The following is a 23,335-nucleotide window of genomic DNA, read 5'->3' on the forward strand; positions in this document are numbered from 1 at the left end:
ATGAGATTAGACAAGGGCAACAGCAGCTGACATTTATTGATCACCTACTGTGTGCAAAAAAAAAAGAAAGAAAGAAAAATTTAAATAACAAAACAAAATGGCAGAAGCTATTGGAATCACCAAGTTGTATCTAGATATATAGATGGTCAGAAGCCACAAATGGTTATCTGGACTCACTCTCCATCTTTCCCCATTTTGTATCTCATCAATGCAGGAATGTCAAAAGGCAATAAAATAAGACACTTAGACTTAATGGAAATGTAAAAATAAGTTTATCAGTCTATGGGGTTTACAGCCTCCTGGGAAGATAGTTCATGCCATCACATTGAGCTTTCCCACTCAGCTCATACTACCTCCCTAGAACATTCTCTAGGATTCTGGCTGCCAGGAAAGAATTTTTCTCATAGGCAGCCATTGGTTATCTACAGTGTTGTGATTTCAAAGGAAATAACCAAAAACTATTTTCCATTGATGCTTGAAAGCTCATTGTTCTTTTGTTTGAAGACATAATCCTGAAACAAGGACCACATCCAGTTCCTGACACCTTAGTGTAAAGTATTTTAGGGCTCTGGTGTCAGAGAGGAAGGGGACAGAGAAAGGACTGGAACTTTCCACGAACAATGAACATAATCTGTGTGGCTGTTTTGCTAAGGCACTTTCCTAGAACAAATCCTGTTTTACAAAATGAGCTCTGCTTGGAAAGCACTTTTCAACCATCTGAGTAATAAGAATGAATAAGTGATAATGAATGGTGTGTCTGGACAAGGTAAACCCCATCCACTGTGGCTTATATGGAGAGATACTCTGGCATTTTCATCCATGTTTATAACAGAGTACCCTGAACTCTTGCAGTTTAGCCTACCTGTGCTGGGGCAAAAAAGGAATCCCTGTCCTGGGTTATAATCTGGAAGATTCAACCTCAGAGTCTACATGATCTCCAGATTTTCAGCATCCCCAAGGTCCCAGAAGTGCTCAGACGTTCTCAGCATGTTGCACATCATAAAGCTGCATAATCTGTTGATGGTGATTGTATGTATTTTTCCTAATTTCTCCCTGATTCATTTTGAAGCAGAGACTATATACAAATGGTACCTGAATTGGGATCGGCCAATTCACATTTGGAAAATTCCTATTTTTCTATAGAGAAAAGGTTATTTAGTTGTGTGTGTGTGTGTGTGTGTGTGTGTGTGTGTGTGTGTTCAATTATCTTTTGTTTGTTTACTAAACAGTGGTTTCAAAGAACATTTTCTTTCATCATCACCCAGCAGAAACCTTCAAGTCCAATCACTGTATCCTCAGAAAATGGAAACTCATTTTCATTTTAGCCAAAGCCAAATAGTTTGCAAATTCTGATTTCACAAAATTACTCACTGCATTATAAAGCCAAGCAAATAACTATTTGGGGTTATCTGCATTTTAAAAAATATAATAATAACTATATTTGTATATATTACCCCCTTCCTGACTCATCTCCTAATAGAAGATTCTTTAAGAATAGACTGTGTACCAATTGTGTCTGTCAACAGAATTCATCCTCTTTTTCCTTTTGATCCTAAAATGTACCATCTTCTCTTTATTTGAATGTAACTGACACACTTTTTGTAAATATCAGTGTGTATTTGTGATTTTCCAGGGAATAAAAAGTGCTGTTATTATCGAATGAAATAATTAACATATGGAATCTTAACCACAGTAAACATTTCTCCCATTAATCTTTAATATATGTTAATACATTTAGATATAACTGAAGTAATAGCCATCTAAATAGCTCAACACTGAAAGAAGGAACTTATTAAAGGCATTTTCAGAACAGTGGCAACTTATACTAGCACCAGCCTCATCTTGGTTACATCCTTATAGTCCAGGATTGTATTCATACATGCAAATAAGCAGAGAACCACTAACCTGTGCCCATGTTAGCCTTTCATTTTAAAATTATCTTGTTTGTTTAATTAAAATGGCTGTTTGCATGGGAAGTGTTCATTCATCTAACTGGTGTTGAAGTAATAAATTAATTGCATTTGTGTTTAACCTTTTCTTCTTAAGACTAATTAATGATAAGCTTAAGATACTTTTAATATGCTAAGGTACATAAACATTTATACATACTATTATATATTGAAATTTTCATCTCATTTGGCAAAACATCCATTTGTTCATTCCTAATAAAGGAAAAGATGGCTGTGTGATGAAGCCATTAGAGATTTTTCTCTCAGCATCTGACATCTAAAATAAGTTGATTGAAGAAATCAAAAGATGACTTTAAGCCCTTCAGGCATGAAAACCAATTCCAGACTTCTGAAGGAGAATGTGACATGTGGGTGGTGATTATAAAACTTAAAGTGAGTTCTATTTCTAGTGGGGAAATGATGGCTTTGAAACTTATCTCTTCATTTTAACCATTATCTCCCTCTTCCTTGGGCTCAAGAAGACACACACACACACACACACACACACACACACACACACACTCCAATAAGACACCAGAACAGTAAAAGAACTTTTAAGGGCATATTACTCAAGTCCTTCCTTAGGTGAGAAGCTCTGCATTCCCAGTGAAGGAATGACTTACTTAATGATGTACAGCTAATACTTGTTGAAGCCAAAACATTGTCCCAAGATGTATCCTGGTTCAGTAAACTAAACTCAGTAACTGCTTTTCTTATACTTCAAAGAAGGAGTCCCTCTAAGAATGCTTAAAGCACAATTTAAGCTGGTTTCTGACCTCATGGGAGAATCTTAAGCTGCACAAAATATACCTTCCCTCCCTCTGGCAAGCAGAGAGTGTATCCTATCCAACGGACTCCATAACCCAGACTCCAGGATTCCAGAAAAACCAAAGAGAATTACACCAGGACCAATCTGCATTTTTCCCCACAATGAGAGAAATGCCACCACTGGTAGAAGCCTAAACATATTTGATTTTAACGTACAGGGAACTATACTGCTCACAAAAATTAGGGGATATTTCAAAATGAATATGAAGCAATAAAAAAAGAAGCATTTGGTTTTTTTATTAAACAAGAACATCAGAAGAGCAAATAACAAGTCAAAGAAAGTTCAATTATGTAAATGAGATGCAAAACCAACTTTTATTTCATTGGTGAAAATGCACTATACAAAAGGCTGAAAGTACTGGAGTATCTGCACATTTCCTGATCCCCTAATTTTTGTATTTGAAAGAGATGCTGGAGCCACGTGAGACAGCATTTTGTAATGACGGGTGACCCTGGCCCCAGGAAAAGCAGGTGGTGGGAGAGGGGCTTGCTCACATTAAAAGACAAAGCAATCCTGAGCCACAGAAGACAAAAAGTACATTCTTCACACACATTACTGCTGACCCCGTGTAGAGGTCATTCTTCAAGCCTCACAAGAGCCCAATGCCTTCTGCTCACCAGGTCAGCCGCTCTCCTGAGGCCCACCAGCCAGGTATACATCATCTCCTAGGGTTACTTAAACCACAAACTCCTTTACAGATAGATGTTCAAAGAGCTCCAAATACAGTACAGCTTTCCGAGAGATAAACTAGTATGAAAAAATTATGACACTTTATTCAGATATGACAAATTGGTGAGAGGCAAGGAATTCATTGGCGCTTAGAAAGAATAAGTAATCACTGAACAGGGAAGTGGACCAGGGTTTGCCCCCAAGAAGCAAGGAGCTCAGCCCCTGGAACAGAAGGCCATATAGTCACACGGTCTTGTATGCCTTTGTTGACATTCTTTTATGACATGAATCAAAGGCTGAGGTGAAAAGGATGATCTCCAGGAATCTCATTTAATGCTGACCTTGGGTTCCCAGTGCTGGAGCCAGGTCCTAAGCAAGATCCCTACATAATCCTTCGAGCAGCCTCTGCTGCAGGGATGGTCCAGTGTGTACCAAAAGGGGTCTCCCATCCACTCATCTGGTCTCTGTGCTGACTGCTGTGGAGGAGCGAAAACAATGGAGATGCAAGCCTGAAACTCAAGGCAACTCTCGAAATAATATACAGTTGATTTTATGTCGAAGTTGAGATATGGTATGCACCAAAATGGAGGGATTTAGGAGACAGATTCAGCCATGGGGATCAGAGAAGGTTTAAAGTGGGATAGTTAGGGCAGACCCCTGGCAGACAGGGAATGGTGCAGAGAAGGTAGGCAGGCCAAGGGAACAGAATGAGCAAAGACATAGAGGAGGGAAAATAAGATGGAATGTTAAGTGGAACAAAATCATTTGATCTGATGAGCCATAGAGTACAGAGTTTTTAGGGGAAGAAAAGACTCAGGCAGCAGACTAAAGATCAGGATGAAGAAAGAAGCTGGTCAGGGGGGTGGATTGAAAGAGCCAGGGGTCCACAATCACACAGAATCAACTTCAAATAGTAAGTCTTACTTAACCATGTAAATGTAGAAAAATAATTTACCCAGGCTTCAATTCCTCATATATAAATTAGGGATAATAGTATTTACATCATAGGATTATATGTAGAATATATAGATATATATATCTTAGAAAAATGCCTAGTACATCATAAGCAGTTGACAGATATTAACTAATATTTTTAGAATGATTAATTCTTAGAACAGAATTTCTCCTAGATGAATCCAGAACACTGTGTCATATATAATGGATATAATATTTTGGGATTATTAAACCAGAGTATTTTTATTTTCTGTGATCACAAGTCCCTGGTATCTTTGACTCCCTACTATACCAGGCCAACCCAAGTCATAAGACTTCTTCCATAGTTTAGAGCAGTGGTACCGGTCCACAGAGAAAGAATAAATAACTTACATTATTTCTGTTTTATTTATATTTAACTCTGAACGATGTTTTATTTTTTAAAAATGACCAGATTCAGCCCTGGCCGGTTTGCTCAGTGGTAGAGCGTCGGCCTGGCGTGCAGAAGTCCCGGGTTCGATTCCCGGCCAGGGCACACAGGAGAAGCGCCCATCTGCTTCTCCACACCCCCTCCTTCCTCTCTGTCTCTCTCTTTCCCTCCCGCAGCTGAGGCTCCATTGGAGCAAAGATGGCCTAGGCACTGGGGATGGCTCCTTGGCCTCTGCCCCAGGCGCTAGAGTGGCTCTGGTCGCGACAGAGCGACACCCCGGAGGGGCAGAGCATCGCCCCCTGGTGGGCAGAGCGTCGCCCCTGGTGGGTGTGCCGGGTGGATCCCGGTTGGGCACATGTGGGAGTCTGTCTGACTGTCTCTCCCCATTTCCAGCTTCAGAAAAATTAAAAAAAAATTAAAAAAAAATGACCAGATTCCCTCTGTTACATCCGTTTAAGACTCACTCTTGACGCTTGTCTTGGTCATGTGATACATTTATCCGTCCCACCCTAAAGGCCGGTCCGTGAAAATATTTTCTGACATTAAACCGGTCCGTGGCCCAAAAAAGGTTGGGGACCACTGGTTTAGAGAACATGTCTTTCCACCCTCAAGGCTAAGCCAGGAAGTTCATCGACCTTCAAGAAGGACACTATGATGTAAGAAAAGTGCCTCCCGTAAAGGAAGGAGAAGACAGACCCCATCCCATCCAGTCACCATGGTGGTGGGAAAGAAACAGAAGTTATTTGGAATCCAGATACATTTGTCCTTCTTCTCTTTTTTTCTTTATTGAGAGATTTGGCCAGTCAATGGCACTATTAATTTTAAAGATTTTATTTATTGATTTTACAGAGAGAGGAGAAGAGGGAGGAGCAAGAAGTATCAACTCATAATTGTTCCACTTTAGTTATTCATTAATTGCTTGTCACAAGTGTCTTGACAGGGCAAGCCCAGAGTTCAAACCAGTGACCTCAGCGTTCCAGGTCTTTATCCACTTTGCCACCACAGGACAGGCTGTCCTTCTTTTCTTCTTTATGTGCTAAATCTAGGTGTTAAAGGTGGGGATACTATAGAAGTATCAATGATAGAGGGAAGGCTAAGATCATGGAGAAGGGAGGCACCAGTGGAATCCTTTTCCAGGCTCACTGGGGGAGGACCCAGATCTCTAAGAGGAGCCTGCAAATGGTCCAGAGACCTGGTGAGCCACAGGGAAGGAGACAGCAAGATAGAGGAGTTTCAGACAGCACCTTGACACCTCTTAGCAGGAAGGGATCTGTAAATTTTTATTTTTGTTTGATAAATTATGTCTTTGCTTTCCAGATCTCTGAGTGTCCTTTCATGAAGTCACAACCTCCACTTCAGCTCTTATTATAATGTCTTAAAACCCTTATTCTTGGCCTTGGCTGGTTGGCTCAGTGGTAGAGCATCGGCCTGGCATGCAGAAGTCCCGAGTTTGATTCCCGGCCAGGGCACACTGAATCCAGAAATTTTACTTCCAGTAATTCATTCTAGGTCAATAACCATAGTCATGGTTAAATTTTTTGTGTTTCAACTTCACTGGTCCATAAGGTGCCCAGATATTTCATTAAACATTATTTCTGGGTGTGTCTATGAAGGTGCTTCTGGGTGAGATTAACATTTGAATTTGTAGACTGTGTAAAGGAAGTTTCCTTTCCCAGTGTGGTTGACCCTCATCCAATCCGTTGAAAGTTTGCATAGAATAAAAGGCTGAGTAAGAAAGGATTTTTCTCTCTACCTGGCTGTCGTTGAGCTGGGACATTGTTCTTCTCCCGCCTTCCTCTCTGTCTCTCTCTTCCCCTCCCACAGCCGAGGCTCCATTGGAGCAAAGATGGCCTGGGCGCTGGGGATGGCTCCTTGGCCTCTGCCCCAGGCGCTAGAGTGGCTCTGGTCGCAACAGAGCAATGCCCCAGAGGGGCAGAGCATCGCCCCTTGGTGGGCAGAGTGTCGCCCCCTGGTGGGCGTGCCGGGTGGATCCCGGTCGGGCGCATGCGGGAGTCTGTCTGACTGTCTCTCCCCGTTTCCAGCTTCAGAAAAATGCAAAAAAACAAACAAACCAAAAACCCTTATTCTTTAATGTACATTTTTATTTTTTAAATCTTATTTATCGATTTTAGGGAGAGAGAGAAACATCAATCTGCTGCCACACCCATCTATACATTCATGGCTGACTACTGCATGTGCCCTAACTGGGAATCAAACCCACAACTCTAGCTCACTGGGACAACATGTCAACCAACTGAGCCACTCAGCCAGGGCTAATTCTATTTTTAAAATATAATTCTTTATATGAGTCTTATTATAGCATCATGAAAGACACTATACTGATGTTTCTCAGATTACTCCATCTGACCCTGACTTCTTTGCTCCAAGCAGTATTTTAGCTAACAACATTACTTAATGTTGGCTTACAAAATCCACTGAAGTTGTTCTGAATAAGATTTGTACTCTCCAATCTGAACCTAAACTCCAGAACCTGTCAATATGTCACCTTATGGCAAAAGGAAGTTTACTTGTATGATTAAGTTGAACATTTTGAGATTAGGAGATAATCTTGCATTATCTGGGGTGAGCCCAATGTTGTCACAAGGAACCTTATAAGAGGGAGGCAAGAGGTGCAAAGTCAGAAAAATGGAGATGTGGTGACAAAAGCAGAGATTGTAATAATATGCTTTGAAGATGGAAGAAGGGACCACAAGCCAAGGAATGCAGGTGCCTTCTAAAAACTGAAAAGGGCAATGAAACAAATTCTCCCTCACAGTCTCTGGAAGGAAACTGTTGACACCTTGAAGTACTTGCTTCCACATCCTGCACCTTTGTAGGATCTGCTCTTACGTAATAAATCCAGGAGGACTCCTCCTTAATTGAAGAATTCCTAAACCAGAGTGGTTCACCCACATGCTCCCCACTACCATGTATCCCCTTAACATCTTGGGATCTTTTTTTTTTTTTTTTATAAAAAGAATGTAGAAGTCTCCTGACTTACAAGGATGACTAGTATCATTTGTTTTTGTTTTTTAACAAAGACAGAGAGAGAGTCAGAGAGAGGGATAGACAGGGACAGACAGACAGGAACGGAGAGAGATGAGAAGCATCAATCATCAGTTTTTCGTTGCGACACCTTAGTTGTTCATTGATTGCTTTCTCATATGTGCCTTGACTATGGGGCTACAGCAGACCGAGTAACCCCTTGCTCGAGCCAGGGACCTTGGGTTCAAGCTGGTGAGCATTTTGCTCAAACCAGATGAGCCCATGCTCAAACTGGCGACCTCAGGGTCTCAAACCTGGGTCCTTCCGCATTCCAGTCCAACGCTCTATCCACTGCGCCACCACCTGGTCAGGCTCTTAGAATCTTTTTTAAGGGAAGAAAGAAGAGGTGGAATCAAATTAGGGGAAAGGACAAGAAAGAAGCTCTCTATATCACCACCTTTCTGGTTGCCAGGTTCTCTGAGGCTTGACATGTGGAAGCATGGTTAAACCTCTGTGTCATTCACTCTATCATGTAATGTGATTAAATCACCACACTTCTGCCCCACCTGGAAGTCGTTGATGAGGAGTGAGATCAATGGGCAAAGTGACATGTGAGTTGTTATTGGGGCTCTTTTGTGAATAGCTATTTAAAGCCCAAGGCACTTACCTTCATCCAGGAATTGTTCAAGAATGAGTTTACAAGGTTGTTGTTGTTTTTAATTGAATTTGTTGAGGTGACATCAGTTCGCAAAACCATACATGTTTTAGGTGTACAACTCAACGAAACATTATCTGCGCTCAGTATCATGCACCCATCTCCCCAAACAAAGTCTCTTCCTGTCCTCATTCTCCCCCTTCACCTTCTTCCACATTCTCCCACCCCCTTTCCCTTTGGCTATCACCACCCTGTTGTCTGTGTCTACAGGCTATGTCTGTCTGTATTTTTGCTAATCCTTTCACCTTTTCTCATCCAGTCCCATCACCTCCCTCCATTCTGACAGCTGTCAGTCTGTCTATTTTGTTTGTCTGCTTAGATTCCACATATAAGTGCGATCAGATGGTATTTGTCTTTCTCTGACTGGCTTATTTCACTTTTTAAATGTACAGCCTCTTGCCCTGGCCGGTTGGCTCAGTGGTAGAGCATCGGCCTGGCATGCAGGAGTCCCGGGTTCGATTCCTGGCCATGGCACACAGGAGAGGCGCCCATCTGCTTCTCCATCCCTCCCCCTCTCCTTCCTCTCTGTCTCTCTCTTCCCCTCCCGCACACAAGGCTCCATTGGAGCAAAGATGGCCCGGGCGCTGGGGATGGCTCTTTGGCCTCTGCCCCAGGCGCTAGAGTGGCTCTGGTCGCGACAGAGCGACACCCCAGATGGGCAGAGCATCGCCCCCTGGTGGGCATGCCGGGTGGATCCCGGTCGGGCTCATGCGGGAGTCTGTCTGACTGCCTCACCGTTTCCAACTTCGGAAAAATACAATAAATAAATAAATAAATAAATAAATAAATATGTACAACCTCTTTTCTTTTTATAGTCAATTCTTAGTATTCTTGGATTCTGTGCTTGTTAGTTCTCTTACACACTAAAATTTATTTGTAACCACCAAACCAACACTTGCGGCATTATTGTGGTCACCTGCAGGCGTGGACAGAGCAGGGACAAACCTGATCAGCAAAGCACATGTTCGTAGCTGAGGTCTAACAGGCTGAGCTCTCCTTCTACCAGCATGTGTCCTTTCCATACTCTGTGGAGGGCCATATTGTTTTGCATTTTTTATGTTTTTTTGTTGGTGGTTTTACTCTTTAAATGATAACTGAAGGAATGTCCAGTGGTCTGAAATGCAAAAAGAAAGAAAAAATACATGTATTAGATAAGCTTTATTGAGGTATGAGTTACAGCGCTATTGGCCATGAATGTAGTTTTAATGAATCAGCAATCTATATTAAATAAGGTGTCTTTAAACCGAAACACACATCGCCTGACCAGGTGATGGTGCAGTGAATAGAACGTCGGCCCGATGTGCTGAGGACCCAGGTTCGAAACCCCGAGGTCACTGGCTTGCACGTGGGCTCACATAGACATGACCCCATGATCACTGGCTTGAGCCTAAGGTCACTGGCTTGAGCAAGGGGTCACTGGCTCAGCTGGATCCACCACCCCCCACTAGCCGATCAAGGCATATATGAGAAAGCAATCAATGAACAACTAAGGTGCCGCAACTATGAATTGATACTTCTCATCTCTCTCCCTTCCTGTCTGTCTGTCTCTCTTGCTCTCTTTTTGAAAAAAAAACAAACAACTCATAGAAACACACATAACAGTGTTATGTATTGATTGTCTGACAAAAATGTTGTGACCAGGCCCTGGCCAGTTGGCTCAGTGGTAGAGCGTCGGCCTGGCATGCAGGGGTCCCGAGTTCGATTCCCGGCCAGGGCACACAGGGGAAGCGCCCATCTGCTTCTCCACCCCTCCCCCTCTCCTTCCTCTCTGTCTCTCTCTTCCCCTCCCGCAGCTGAGGCTCCATTGGAGCAAAGATGGCCCGGGCGCTGGGGATGGCTCCTTGGCCTCTGCCCCAGGCGCTAGAGTGGCTCTGGTCGCAACAGAGCGACGCCCCGAAGGGCAGAGCATCGCCCCCTGGTGGGCAGAGCATTGCCCCCTGGTGGGTGTGCTGGGTAGATCCTGGTCGGGCGCATGCGGGAGTCTGTCTGACTGTCTATCCCCGTTTCTAGCTTCAGAAAAATACAAAAAAAAAAAAAATGTTGTGACCAGAGGCTCAGAGAAACCTAACCCTGTAATTCCTCTAGGAGCAATATATTCAATGTATCAGTTTCACAGCAATTTCACAGAACTTGGTTACTGTGAATAATAAGAATTGACTATAATCTCCCAAGTTGAAACCTTGTTTGTCACAAGTCATAACTTGAAGTGCTGGTTGAAAAGAATCATGGAGTTTAGGGTTTGGGTCAGTCAAACTGTCACTTCCAGCAGCATCTGCCTGCTCTCCCTCCTACACAAGACTGCCACTTTGATACAAATTGAAACCCCTTAGAAAGAAAGGTCTGCAATGGGAATACACACACATTTAACCAAACAACAGCCCACACTTTCTGGTGACCACATGTCTAGGAAAACAGTCTTTTTTTCCTCATTAATAAATACAACTCAACTTGAAAGCCACAGCTCGTCTGTTGTATAGCACTGTTCTGGAAGGGGAGGAAGGAAACCACAGATCCACATCCCAGAGAAGAGAGGAGGGTAGCCCTTGGCTAAGACTTTAATTGAGCCTCAATGTGGCAATTTCAGAGCTTTTCAAAGTCAGTCTTTGCAGCGCTGAGGGAACCGTTATTAAGAGGTAGTGCTATTTAAAATCATGAGGTGTGAAGGGAAATGTTATTCTGCCTCCTTTTGAATTTTAACTGTCTCTGACAATTATCATTTGTCCTTGGAGAGAGAAAAAAAGAGAGAGGCAGGAAGTGAATAAGGGAGGGAGGGAAGAAGGGGGAGAAACAGAGACAAAGAAAGACAGGGAGAGAGAGAGAGAGAGAGAGAGAGAGAGAGAGAGAGAGAGGGAACACATGGTCATGTGCCTTTCCACCTGATTCAACAGCCACTCACTGCAAAATGTAAAGAATGAAGAACAATCCCACCTAAATTAGTATTCTTGGTGCCTTTACTCTTTCTCCATGTGCCAGTCAAGGTTTTAGTAGGAAACTAATTCAACTCAGCTGGTTCAAAAGAGGAGCCTTTGAGGAAGGGGTTATTTATGGAAGTGTGGGTGGGACTAAGGGAACCAACAAAGGTCATTAGTCTCCCAGACACCAGCAGCCCTTAGGACTGGAGAGGGAGGGAAGTACATGGTGAGGCAAGGCCCTGGTAGCTGGAGCCACTATCAAAGCAGGGGCAGGGGTAAGTACCCTGACATCCTCCTCCTGCTGCCCTCGAGTCTCAGGTGCCTCCCGTTGGTCAAACCCAACCAGAATCCAACTGGCATGTGAGCTCCAATATGCCATCCACAGGGTGAGCCACGAGGCACAGAGCAGGGCGGAGAATGAATTCCAGGTAGACAAACAGCCTATGTCTCTCCCTATGTCACTCCCTTCACGCCTTCCGCGGCCATGATAACTTCAGCTCTTTCACACCCAGACTTGGAGGCTCCTGGCCTCCTGACAGGGGAGAGTCTCTTAAGTCCTTCGCAAGGTGTCCAGCTGGAAGTGGCCATGGCACCGTGGCTCCCACAGTGCTATTCCAACCACCCGGCTACCAATGAGACCCTGGCTCTGACTTCCTCCCACTCCTGGGGATGGAGAAGCCGTGGTACTTCTCTGATGTCAGAAATGGCTGTGATCCTCTGAAGAAAGGCTGGGGAGGGCGCGTCTCTCAGCAGGGCTCTCCAGTGGAGGTGCAGACAGAAGGAAGAAAGGCAGGACTAAGAAGCCCAGGCCAGGATCCCATGCAGGGAGATGGCTCCTCCTCTCCTCCAGGGGGTGCCAGCCAAGAACAGAATGGCTCAGGCAGCCGTGATAAAGGCAGCAGCCAACCATGTAACAGTGCCCATTCCGAGTTCACACCCTTCACTCTGCCCAGACCTAGGACAGATTCCAACCCTTACCTGGACACATGGAACGACCTGTCCTGACTTAGCACGGCTTTCCTACCCGCGTCTTGTAGTCTCTGTCCCTTCTTCTCCTTCCTCTCTAGGCTCATCAAAGTCATCCCATCACTTTTTGTTGTCATTCAGTCCTGACTGCATGTTCTTTGCCAACTTTTAGTGACTTTTAAAAATATGGTTACCATAACAACTCTCATAAAAATCACAAGCTGGCTACATTATTTAGCAGTTGGCATGTCCCACCTTGGAACAACTTCCTAGCAAAACAGAAAGTGTGAGCTTCTAGGCCCTGGCCGGTTTGCTCAGCGGTAGAGCGTCGGCCTGGCATGTGGGGGCCCCGGGTTCGATTCCCGGCCAGGGCACATAGGAGAAGCGCCCATTTGCTTCTCCACTCCCCCCTCCTTCCTCTCTGTCTCTCTCTTCCCCTCCCGCAGCCAAGGCTCCATTGGAGCAAAGATGGCCCGGGCGCTGGGGATGGCTCCTTGGCCTCTGCCCCAGGCGCTAGAGTGGCTCTGGTCACGGCAGAGCAATGCCCCGGAGGGGCAGAGCATCGCCCCCTGGTGGGCAGAGCGTCGCCCCTGGCGGGCGTGCCGGGTGGATCCCGGTCGGGCGCATGCGGGAGTCTGTCTGACTGTCTCTCCCCGTTTCCAGCTTCAGAATAAAAAAAGAAAGTGTGAGCTTCTACTTTAGGGTAACACTGAGGTTCAGGGACCAGAACCAATCCATTCACCACCAGCAGGCAAGCACATTAGCTCGTTTAACCCAGTGGCTACCCTCTGAGGTATGAACCATGACTGGTCCCATTTTATGGGTGAAGAAACTGGGGCTCAGAGAGCTTGAGCAGTTTGTGCCAGTTTCTGCTCCTGGTGAGGGTCAGAGGTGGGACAGGAACCCAGAGTTCACGGAGCTGGGCAGCAGGGCCTCTGGGGGTCTGCGCAGCGTGGCTGTTCACAACACGCCAGCCCCCTGCCCCCAAAACCAAGAGCCAGAAAGGGGAAGGGATTAAGCAAGGGAAAAAAAGACTTACAGACACAGACAACAGTGTGGGGATTGTGGGAAGGAAAGAGGGGCTGGGGAGGCGGAGGAGGGGAGGGGGAAGGTGGAGGAGGGGAGGGGGAAGGTGGAGGAGGGGAGGGGGAAGGTGGAGGAGGGGAGGGGGAGGGGAGGAGGGGAGGGGGAGGAGGGGAGGGGGGGAGGGGAGGGGGAAGGGGGAGGAGGGGAGGGGGAGGAGGGGAGGGGGAGGGGGAGGAGGGGAGGGGGAGGGGAGGAAGGTAGAGGAGGGGAGGGGGAAGGTGGAGGAGGGGAGGGGAAGGTGGAGGAGGGGAGGGGGAGGTGGAGGAAGGTAGAGGAGGGGAGGGGGAAGGTGGAGGAGGGGAGGGGAAAGGTGGAGGAGGGGAGGGGGAAGGTGGAGGAGGGGAGGGGGAAGGTGGAGGAGGGGAGGGGGAAGGTGGAGGAGGGGAGGGGGAAGGTGGAGATGGAAGGGCACCTGACTGGAGGTGCTGAGCACTCGGGGCAGTGCACCCGTGATGTGTTATGGAGCTGTGCACCCCAAACCTGAATGATATTATCAACCAGTGTCACCCTCACAAAATTCAATAAAAAATTTTAAAATAAATCAAGAGCCAATAGTGTCCTGCTCAGAGTGACAGATGTCATGACCCCCTGCTGCTGTCGCTGTCTTCCAGGCAGCTCTGAGGAGGCACATTTTTGTTTTCCGGCCCTGCCACACGGCCACGATCCCAGAGTGAGGGACAAAAGCAGCATGGACGGGACGCAGGTCTCTCTCCTCCGCTGCTGTCCCCTTTCTGCTTCCCCGAGGACTCTGTTGGACCTGCCACGCCCCTCCCCCACCACCTTATGCTTCAGAACAGGGTTCAATGAATGAATAGCCAGGGCTGTCAGGAGCCTCCCAGATGGGGTGACCTGAGTCCAGGCACCTCAAGTGGGAACTGCGTCCCCTCTTTAAGCTCAACTCAACAGTTTGCCGTTATGTCTTTTGTTCCACTGTGCAAGCCTCCTGTATTCCAGGAGCAGAAGAAAGAACTTCTGTTTTCTCCAGGGGGTACGGAGGCATGGTGATAGGGTTATTCCAAGACAGTTAAACTGAGATGGAAATGGGCAGGGCCACTAACTGCTCCTCACCCACCGCCGGCACGCTCAGGACAGGTCATTTCTACACTGCAAAATCTGAAGTCCATGGCAGTTAGCCCTCGCCAAGCCATTTCCTGCAATACCTAAGGCAGTTTGAGATCTCTCACCCATCCTTCCACACACACAGCCCTGACCGGGTACATAATAAACAAGTGACCAAATGCTCCCACCCATTGTATTCTAAAGGTAAGTCCATGTGTATTGTTTGAATGGTCCACAGAACCCCCAGTTCTCTCATTTTCTAAATAAAGAAATCAGGCCTAGAGAAGCAGACTGTTCTGTTCTGTGTACAGTCACTAAACCTGCTGGTGGCAAACCATGGTCTAGAGCAGGGGTCTCCAAACTTTTTACACAGGGGGCCAGTTCACTGTCCCTCAAACCATTGGAGGGCCAGACTATAAAAAAAACTATGAACAAATCCCTATGCACACTGCACAGATCTTATTTTAAAGTAAAAAAAACAAAACGGGAACAAATACAATATTTAAAATAAAGAACAAGTAAATTTAAATCAACTAACTGACCAGTATTTCAATGGGAACTATGCTCCTCTCACTGACCACCAATGAAAGAGGTGCCCCTTCCGGAAGTGCAGCGAGGGCCGGATAAATGGCCTCAGGGGGCCGCATGTGGCCCGTGGGCCGTAGTTTGGGGACCCCTGGTCTAGAACCAGCTTTCCTGGTCCCCAGTCTACAGTTCACACACTGGGCCACCAACACTCCACCCCTCCCTGAGGACTATAGTTTTGGAGAGTCAACAGCAGGGTCCAGCAGGATGAGGAGAAGATTTGTAGGGGAAGAAGTTCTTGAAAACCTGAGAGATGAGTCGCCTGGTCTTTCTCAGGCCAGAGCCCTTCCCGGGTAAGGCTACCAGATTTACAAATTAAAATTACAAGGTGCCATGCCCTGGCCAGATAGCTTGATTGGTTAGAGCATTACCCCAAAGTGCAAAGGTCACAGGTTCAATCCCCAGTCAGGGCACATACCAGAATAGATCAATGTTTTTCTGTCTCCCCTTCCTCTCTCAAATACATTTTTAAAAATTTAAATAAAATAACAGGATGCTCAGTGAAATTTATATTTTAAATAAGCAAAGAAGAACATTTTGGAATAACATTGCAACTCTATGTGGCAACCCTGTTCCCAAGATTTAGATGGGGACTGGGAAAGCCGTGCTGCCAGGGACCCTCCCTCACTTCCCTGGGGGCGTTCAGGCCCTCAGCGCTCTGACTCCAGCAGATTGGATCTAGATTCAGTTCTGGCCTGAAGTCAACAGAGCACTAGAGAGTAACTGGGAAAGTCAGAGTCATCAGTCAGAAAAGACAGATTCCAAAACGTTAAACCCACTCCACATCTTGCTGTCTTGAATTCCTCAGAAAGTGAGAAATAGGCTTGCCATGCTGAAAAGTTTACCCATCAGGGACACCCCTCTAAGAAAGATGCCAAGAAAATTACACTAAAAGTAGGTAGATGCTTCACCTATATATCCTGAATGACTAAATGAGCAAGCCAGGGCCAGGGTGGGGTGTCAGGAAACCCAGCCTCTAAGAGGTAATGTCCCCAAATTGAACTGATACCCCCTCTTCTCTCCCAGGTCTAAACCATCTTTTAGGGCTCACTGGAATCCCCTCCTTGTCCAAGAGCAAAGCAAGCTCTTAGATGTCATGGATCTGGTTCACTTATTTAGGATGCGGAGGGCCTACCTCAATGCTAAACACAAAGTGAGAAGCCAATTAAAAGTTGAGTAAATAAAATGAATGAATGAATGAATGAATGAATGAATGAATGGCGGATCTGATCACAAGGATCTCAGGAGTCCAAGAAACTATCAACTCTCTGGGACTTGAAGTGCACAATAATAGGAACCATCGTCACCAATCCTGAATTCATTCATTCATTCGATATTCAATATGCTGGGATAGTTGAAGTCCAAACAGGAAAGAGCTTCATTTGTTATATAAAATGGCACAGAACAATGCATATAGTCGGGGCTCCGGATTTATGGATGCCCAACCACAGATAGAAAACACAGTTGAACTTGTGGGTGTGAAACCTTCGGGTAAGGAGGGCTAACCGTATTTTAGGCACTTTATGTAAGTGCAATTATACAATATTTGGCTTTTTGTGACTTGCTTATTTCACTTAGCATAAAATGCTCAAGTTTCACTCAAGTTGTGACATGTAACAGGATTTTCTTTCTTTTTAAGACTGAATAACAGTCCATTGTGAGTGTGTATATATATATATATACCACATTTTGTTTACCCATTCAACTGTTGATGAATGCTTGGGTTGTTTCTGTCTCTTAGCTATGGTAAATAGTGCTGCTATGGACATGGGTGTGCAAATATCTCTTTAAGATTCTGATTTCAATTCTTTTGGGTATATAGTCAGAAGTGGGATTGCTAGATCATATAATAGTTCTATAGTTCATTTTTTGAGAAATCTTTGTATTGTTTTCCATAACAGTTGCACCAGTTTGCAATCTCATCAACAGGGCACTAGAGTTCTAATTTCTCCACATCCTTACCAACACTTTTGTTATTTTCTTTTGTTGTTCTTTTATAGTAGCCTTCTTGAGTGTGAGGTGCTTATCTCGTGGTTTTGATTTATATTTCTCTGGTGATTTGTGATGGTAAGCATCTATTAATACGCATGTTGGCCATTTCTATTCTATATCATCTTTAGAGACATACCCACTCAAGTACTTGGCCCAATTTTTAATCTTGGATTTTTCTTGTTGAGTTGTATGAGTTCTTTACGTAGTCTGGACATTAACCCTTTATTAGATTTATGATTGGCAGATGTTTACTCCCATTTTATAGATTGTCTTTTCACTCTGTTGATTGTCCTTTGAGGCACAAAAAAACTTTTTTTCTGTATTTTTCTGAAGCTGGAAATGGGGAGGCAGTCAGACAGACTCCCGCGTGCGCCCAACCGGGATCCACCTGGCATGCCCACCAGGGGGTGATGCTCTGCCCATCTGGGGCGTTGCTCTGTTGCATCCAGAGCCATTCTAGCGCCTGAGGCAAGGGCCACAGAGCCATCCTCAGTACCCGGGCCAACTTTGCTCCAATGAAGCCTTGGCTGTGGGAGGGGAAGAGAGAGACAGAGAGGAAGAAGAGGGGGAGGGGTGGAGAAGCAGATGGGCGCTTCTCCTGTGTGCCCTGGCTGGAAATTGAACCCGGGACTCCTGCACGCCAGGCCGATGCTCTACCACTGAGCCAACCGGCCAGGGCAAGGCACAAAAATTTTAAGTTTGGTGTAGTCTCACCTGTCAGTTTTTGCTTTTGCTGCCTATGCTTTTTTGTCATAACCAAGAAATCATTGCCAGATCCAATGTCATGAGCTTTTCCCTGATGTTTTCTTCTAAGAATATCATCATTTTTGGTCTTAAGTTTAGATTTTTGATAAATTTTGAGTTAATTTCTGTGGTGTAAGATAAGAATCTAGTTTTCCCAACACCATTTGTTAAGGAGACTATCCTTTCCCCATGGTCTTGACACCCTTACAAATATCACTTGACCATACATGAAAAGGGTTACTTCCAGGTGCTCTATTTGGTTCCCTTATCTATTTATCTTTCTGCCAGTACCACACTATTTTGATTACTATAGCTCTGTAATGTTTTAAAATCAAGAAGTGTGAGCCTGACCAGGCGGTGGTGCAGTGATAGAGCGTTGGACTGGGATGCAGAGGACCCAGGTTCGAGACCCTGAGGTCGCCCGCTTGTTCATCTGGTTTGAACAAAGCTCACCAGCTTGAGCCCAAGGTCGCTGGCTCCAGCAAGGGGTTACTCGGTCTGCTGAAGGCCCGTGGTCAAGGCACATATGAGAAAGCAATCAATGAACAACTAAGGTGTCGCAACGAAAAACTGATGATTGATGCTTCTCATCTCTCTCCGTTCCTGTCTGTTTGTCCCTATCTATTCCTCTCTCTGACTCTCTCTCTGTCTCTGTAAATAAATAAATAAATAAATATCTTTTTTTAAAAAAGAATTGTGAGCAGCACTCTAATTTTGGTCTTTTAAAAAATCATTTTGACTACTCAAGGTTCCTTGAGAGTCTATCTGAATTTATCATAAATTTCCCCATTGCTACAAACAATGCCATTGGAATTTTTATAGGGATTGCACTGAATCTGTAGATTGTTTTGGATAGTACTGAGACCTTAACAATATTAAATTTTGCAAGCCATGAGCACAAGAAATCTCTTTCCATTTCATTTCTTTCAATAAGGATCTTTAGTTTTTACCTCCTTGGTTAGGTTTATTCCTAAGTATCTTATTCTTTTTAATGCTCTTGTAAATGGAATATTTTTTTATATTTTCTTTTTGAATTGTTCATTGTTTCTCCCAATTTTTTTTTTCCAGAGACAGAGTCAGAGAGAGGGATAGATAGGGACAGAGGACAGACAGACAGGAACAGAGAGAGATGAGAAACATCAATCATTAGTTTTTCGTTGCTACACCTTAGTTGTTCATTGATTGCTTTCTCATATGTGCCTTGACTGTGGGCCTTCAGCAGACTGAGCAACCCCTTGCTGGAGCCAGCGACCTTGGGTCCAAGCTGGTGAGCTTTTGCTCAAACCAGATGAGCCCGCGCTCAAGCTGGCAACCTCGGGGTCTCGAACCTGGGTCTTCTGCATCCCAGTCCGACGCTCCATCCACTGCGCCACCACATGGTCAGGCTTTCTCCCAAATTTTTATACTATTTTTATAGTATATTGCTTTTTTATATTTTTATTTTAAGCAAGGCAGAAGAAAGTTGGTAGATGGTTCACTTGTATTTCTTTTATCGATAAAATATTGTAACGGTGGGAACTTTCAAAATATTCTCTTCATAGATTTTTCCCCCCCAAATTTGCTTTTTTTTCTTCAATGCTAAAACATCAATTTTACTTTGATAGTACAGATTATTTTCCTTTATTAATTTTTTGTTTATAAAATTTTTATTTATAAAAATAAAATTTTTTTGCCTGACCAGGCAGTGGTGCAATGGATGGAGCATCGAACTGGGATGCAGAGGACCCAGGTTTGAGACCCCGAGGTCGCCAGCTTGAGCGCGGGCTCATCTGGTTTGAGCAAAAAGCTCCCCAGCTTGAACCCAAAGTCACTGGCTTGAGCAAGGGGTTACTTGGTCTGCTGAAGGCCCTCAGTCAAGGCACATATGAGAAAGTATTCAATAAACAACTAAGGTGTTGCAACGCGCAACGAAAAACTCTCTCCGTTCCTGTCTGTCTGTCTCTGTCTATCCATCTCTCTGACTCATTCTCTGTCTCTGTAAAAAAATAATAATAATAATTTTTTTTAAATTTTAATTTTATTTATAAAAAAATGTTATTATGAACATTTTAAGACATACAGAAAATGAGAAGAAAATAGTGCAATGACCTGCCATCTACCCATACCTAGACTCAATCGTTTTTAACATTTAACCAGATTTGCTTCATGTAACTTTTTGCCAAAATATTTATAATAAATTACAGAAAAAGTCATTTTACGTCATATACTTTTATATGCATCTCTAATAATAAGGACTTTCCCTCCATAACCGTTATACAATTATTATACGTAACAAAATAAACAATAATTCCTTTATCTCACCTAGCACCCAATCCAAATTCAAATTTCCCCAGTTGTCACCAAAATGTCTTTTGCAATTGGTCTGTCTGAGCCAAGAGCCATACAAGGACCACACACTGACTGCATTTGGCCATTAGGTCTCTCGACTCCCTCTTCATCCAAAGGCAGCTGGACAGCTCTAAGTTCAGGAACGTGTCTGGACAAGGAAGCCAGGAAGCGGAGCAGAAGGACACACAAAGCTGTGTTCATGGCTGCGAGTACCAGAACCTGTAATAACACTGCGTGTCATAAACTCCAAGACTGATGAGGTGTTCCTGGCTCAAGTGCAGAACTGTCTGTATGTCTGGAAGCTGGAGAGACAGGCTTCCAGAAGATCTGGGAATCCTCAAAGGATCAGATGTTGTCATCTGGCATGGAATAGCTCTGGGAGAAGATTGAATGCACAAGCTTACACCTCTTTGAGGCTCAGTTAATGCTCCTAAGCTCTACGCAGTGAATTCTGACTATGCCAACTTCCCTCCCATCCATGAGATAAGTGAGCCTTGTTGATTTACCCATCCATGTTTGTTTCTTGGCTTTCTGCCTGTCTGAACCCTCTAATGTCATTTGTCAATTCTATTGATTGTCACTTGTCTCTCCAGAAGAGGCTCCCAAATTTGAAACATCTGTCTTGTTTAAGTTAGAACCTCTGTTACAAACTTTGCCACCAACCAGTAAACTCTTCTGTACTCACATAATTTTCTTGCTCATTCTTTTAAAACTGTCCTAATCAATGAAGCAACACTTAGCCCCTGGAACAATGGTGGGTGCATTTTTTTATGGGATGCTCAATATCCTCATCCCCAAATCATCTCTGTTCCCCTCTCGTATCAAAGCGGACGATGTTTGGTGACTACAGGATTTTTAATCTTTGCTTTTCATCAAACAGTGGTTTTATTCAAAAAGTCATTAGTGTTGCCTGACCAGGCAGTGGCGCAGTGGATAGAGCGTCAGACTGGGATGCGGAGGACCCAGGTTCGAGACCCCAAGGTCACCAGCTTGAGTGCAGGCTCATCTGGTTTAAGCTAAGCTCACCAGCTTGGACCCAAGGTCGCTGGCTCAAGCAAGGGGTCACTCAGTCTGCTATAGCCCCACGGTCAAGGCACATATGAGAAAGCAATTAATGAACAACTGAGGTGTCACAACGAAAAACTAATGATTGATGCTTCTCATCTCTCTCCGTTTCTGTCTGTCCCTATCTATCCCTCTCTCTGACTCTCTCTCTGTCTCTGTAAAAAAAAAAAAAAAAGTCATTAGTGTTGAGACTATTTTCAAATTCATCTTTCCTTTCATGGCTCATCAAAAATAGCCCTTGCCTGACCGGGCAGTGGCGCAGTGGATAGAGCGTCGGACTGGGATGTGGAAGACCCAGGTTCGAGAGCCCGAGGTCGCCGGCTTGAGTGAGGGGTTACTCGGTCTGCTGAAGGCCCGTGGTCAAGGCACGTATGAGAAGGCAATCAATAAACAACTAAGGTGTCACAACACGCAATGAAAAACTAATGATTGATGCTTCTCATCTCTCTGTTCCTGTCTGTCTGTCCCTGTCTATCCCTCTCTCTGACTCTCTCTCTGTCTCTGTAAAATAAAATAAAATAAAATAAATTTTAAAAAAAATAGCCCTTGCCGTTTGTGCCTGACAGAGTCTACAGCACTGTAACCTAGAACACATTGGAAACATCTATCTGTATTTTTATCAAACTATTGCAAATTTCCCACCTGTGTAACTTGCTTTAATATTTTCCAAATCTTCGGAAATATTTTCTAGGTATCTTCCACATATTTTCTGACCAAGGACTGCATTTTTATTTTGGTACCATATTTTTTCATATAGTCTTTTAAACATGCTTAGCCCACTAGGATGAGACAATGTTTTACCCAAAGGCATGCAGTGTTTTATCTTTATCCTTAAATAGGAAAGGCCAAAAGAGGCTTTCTAAGTATTTGTCGTTAGGTTTAGTGAAATTTTGTCAAGTTTTGGATCGGGTTTCCCATGACTTCAAAAGCAAACAATAAAAAAGCATCGAGTTTTGGATTCGGGCCCACCTGCTCCAGTGTGTCCTCATCATAATCACATCTACGACAACGCTATTTGAACTAAAGACACCTCCTCTGTTCCAGAGGTTAGAATATAGATTTTGGGAGACACAGTTCAACCTATCACAGAGCTCTAAATATTTGTTAGAGGAGTGACTACAGACAGTCCCCGCACCAACATCCTCTGTGGCTAGCTGTTAGTCAAATGAGTTTGTAAATATGATATATGTGTTTGCTCGCTTGTGGTTTGTGTTGGGTGTGGGGGACAGACTGTGGGCAGGCAGGGTCATTGTAGCCTGGGGTTTAGTTTTAAGACTGGGCTTTTCCCCACACCCTTGACTGATTGTATGATCTAGGTGGTGCACTCTCATGAGGAATCCAATTATGCCTCGGATAAGTGGCTTTGTATCAGAGACTTCCTTGTTTGTATATTGGATTAGGGGTTTTTGGTTTTCTACACTATAAAGTGGGACAGACCAGGAGCTGGCTCACACAGTTCCTGCTATCACAATTGCAGGGGCTTCCCTGATCCCTTGCCCTTCATGGGAAAAGCTGGTTTTCTGCTTTTCCCTTGTCTTCTTTTGTGGTTTGCCTGTCTTGGTGAGACACCAATAAATAGGATGGCCCACCATCCTCCGACTCCGCCATTTCTTTATCGTCTGCCCAAATCCAATGGGAACCTGCATGTGAATGGCCACGATGGTGGCTCCTGGCCTTACACTAGCCATGCTATGAACAATGTGAAATGCTATCAAAGCAAGAAGCTACACATGGAAAAGCACAGTGGTTGGACCTTGTGACCGTCGGTGTGGACAATGTTGACTGGAGATACCATCCTGACCTCTGGCTCTGCCTTCATGTGGACCCAAACAGGCTGGGTTCTGGCTACTGTTAAATTAAATTGTGTAACTGCCTCCTCCAGCCTGCGAGTGCTCTCTGTTCAAGGGTATTTCCTTCCAGCTGTAGAAATAATCAATGTTTATAATAAGAGCCCAGGGACACGGCACAGTCACAGAGTATCTTCTGAATCATCAAAGAACACCTGGATTATCTTCTGAAGAGTGGTCCTGGTAAGCTCATTAGAAGGATTTCTTTGAAATTCACAGCCTCGGTCAAAGCACTGGCTGA

The sequence above is a fragment of the Saccopteryx leptura genome, chromosome 5 (genome assembly GCF_036850995.1).
Source record: "Saccopteryx leptura isolate mSacLep1 chromosome 5, mSacLep1_pri_phased_curated, whole genome shotgun sequence".
Classification (NCBI taxonomy): Eukaryota; Metazoa; Chordata; class Mammalia; order Chiroptera; family Emballonuridae; genus Saccopteryx; species Saccopteryx leptura.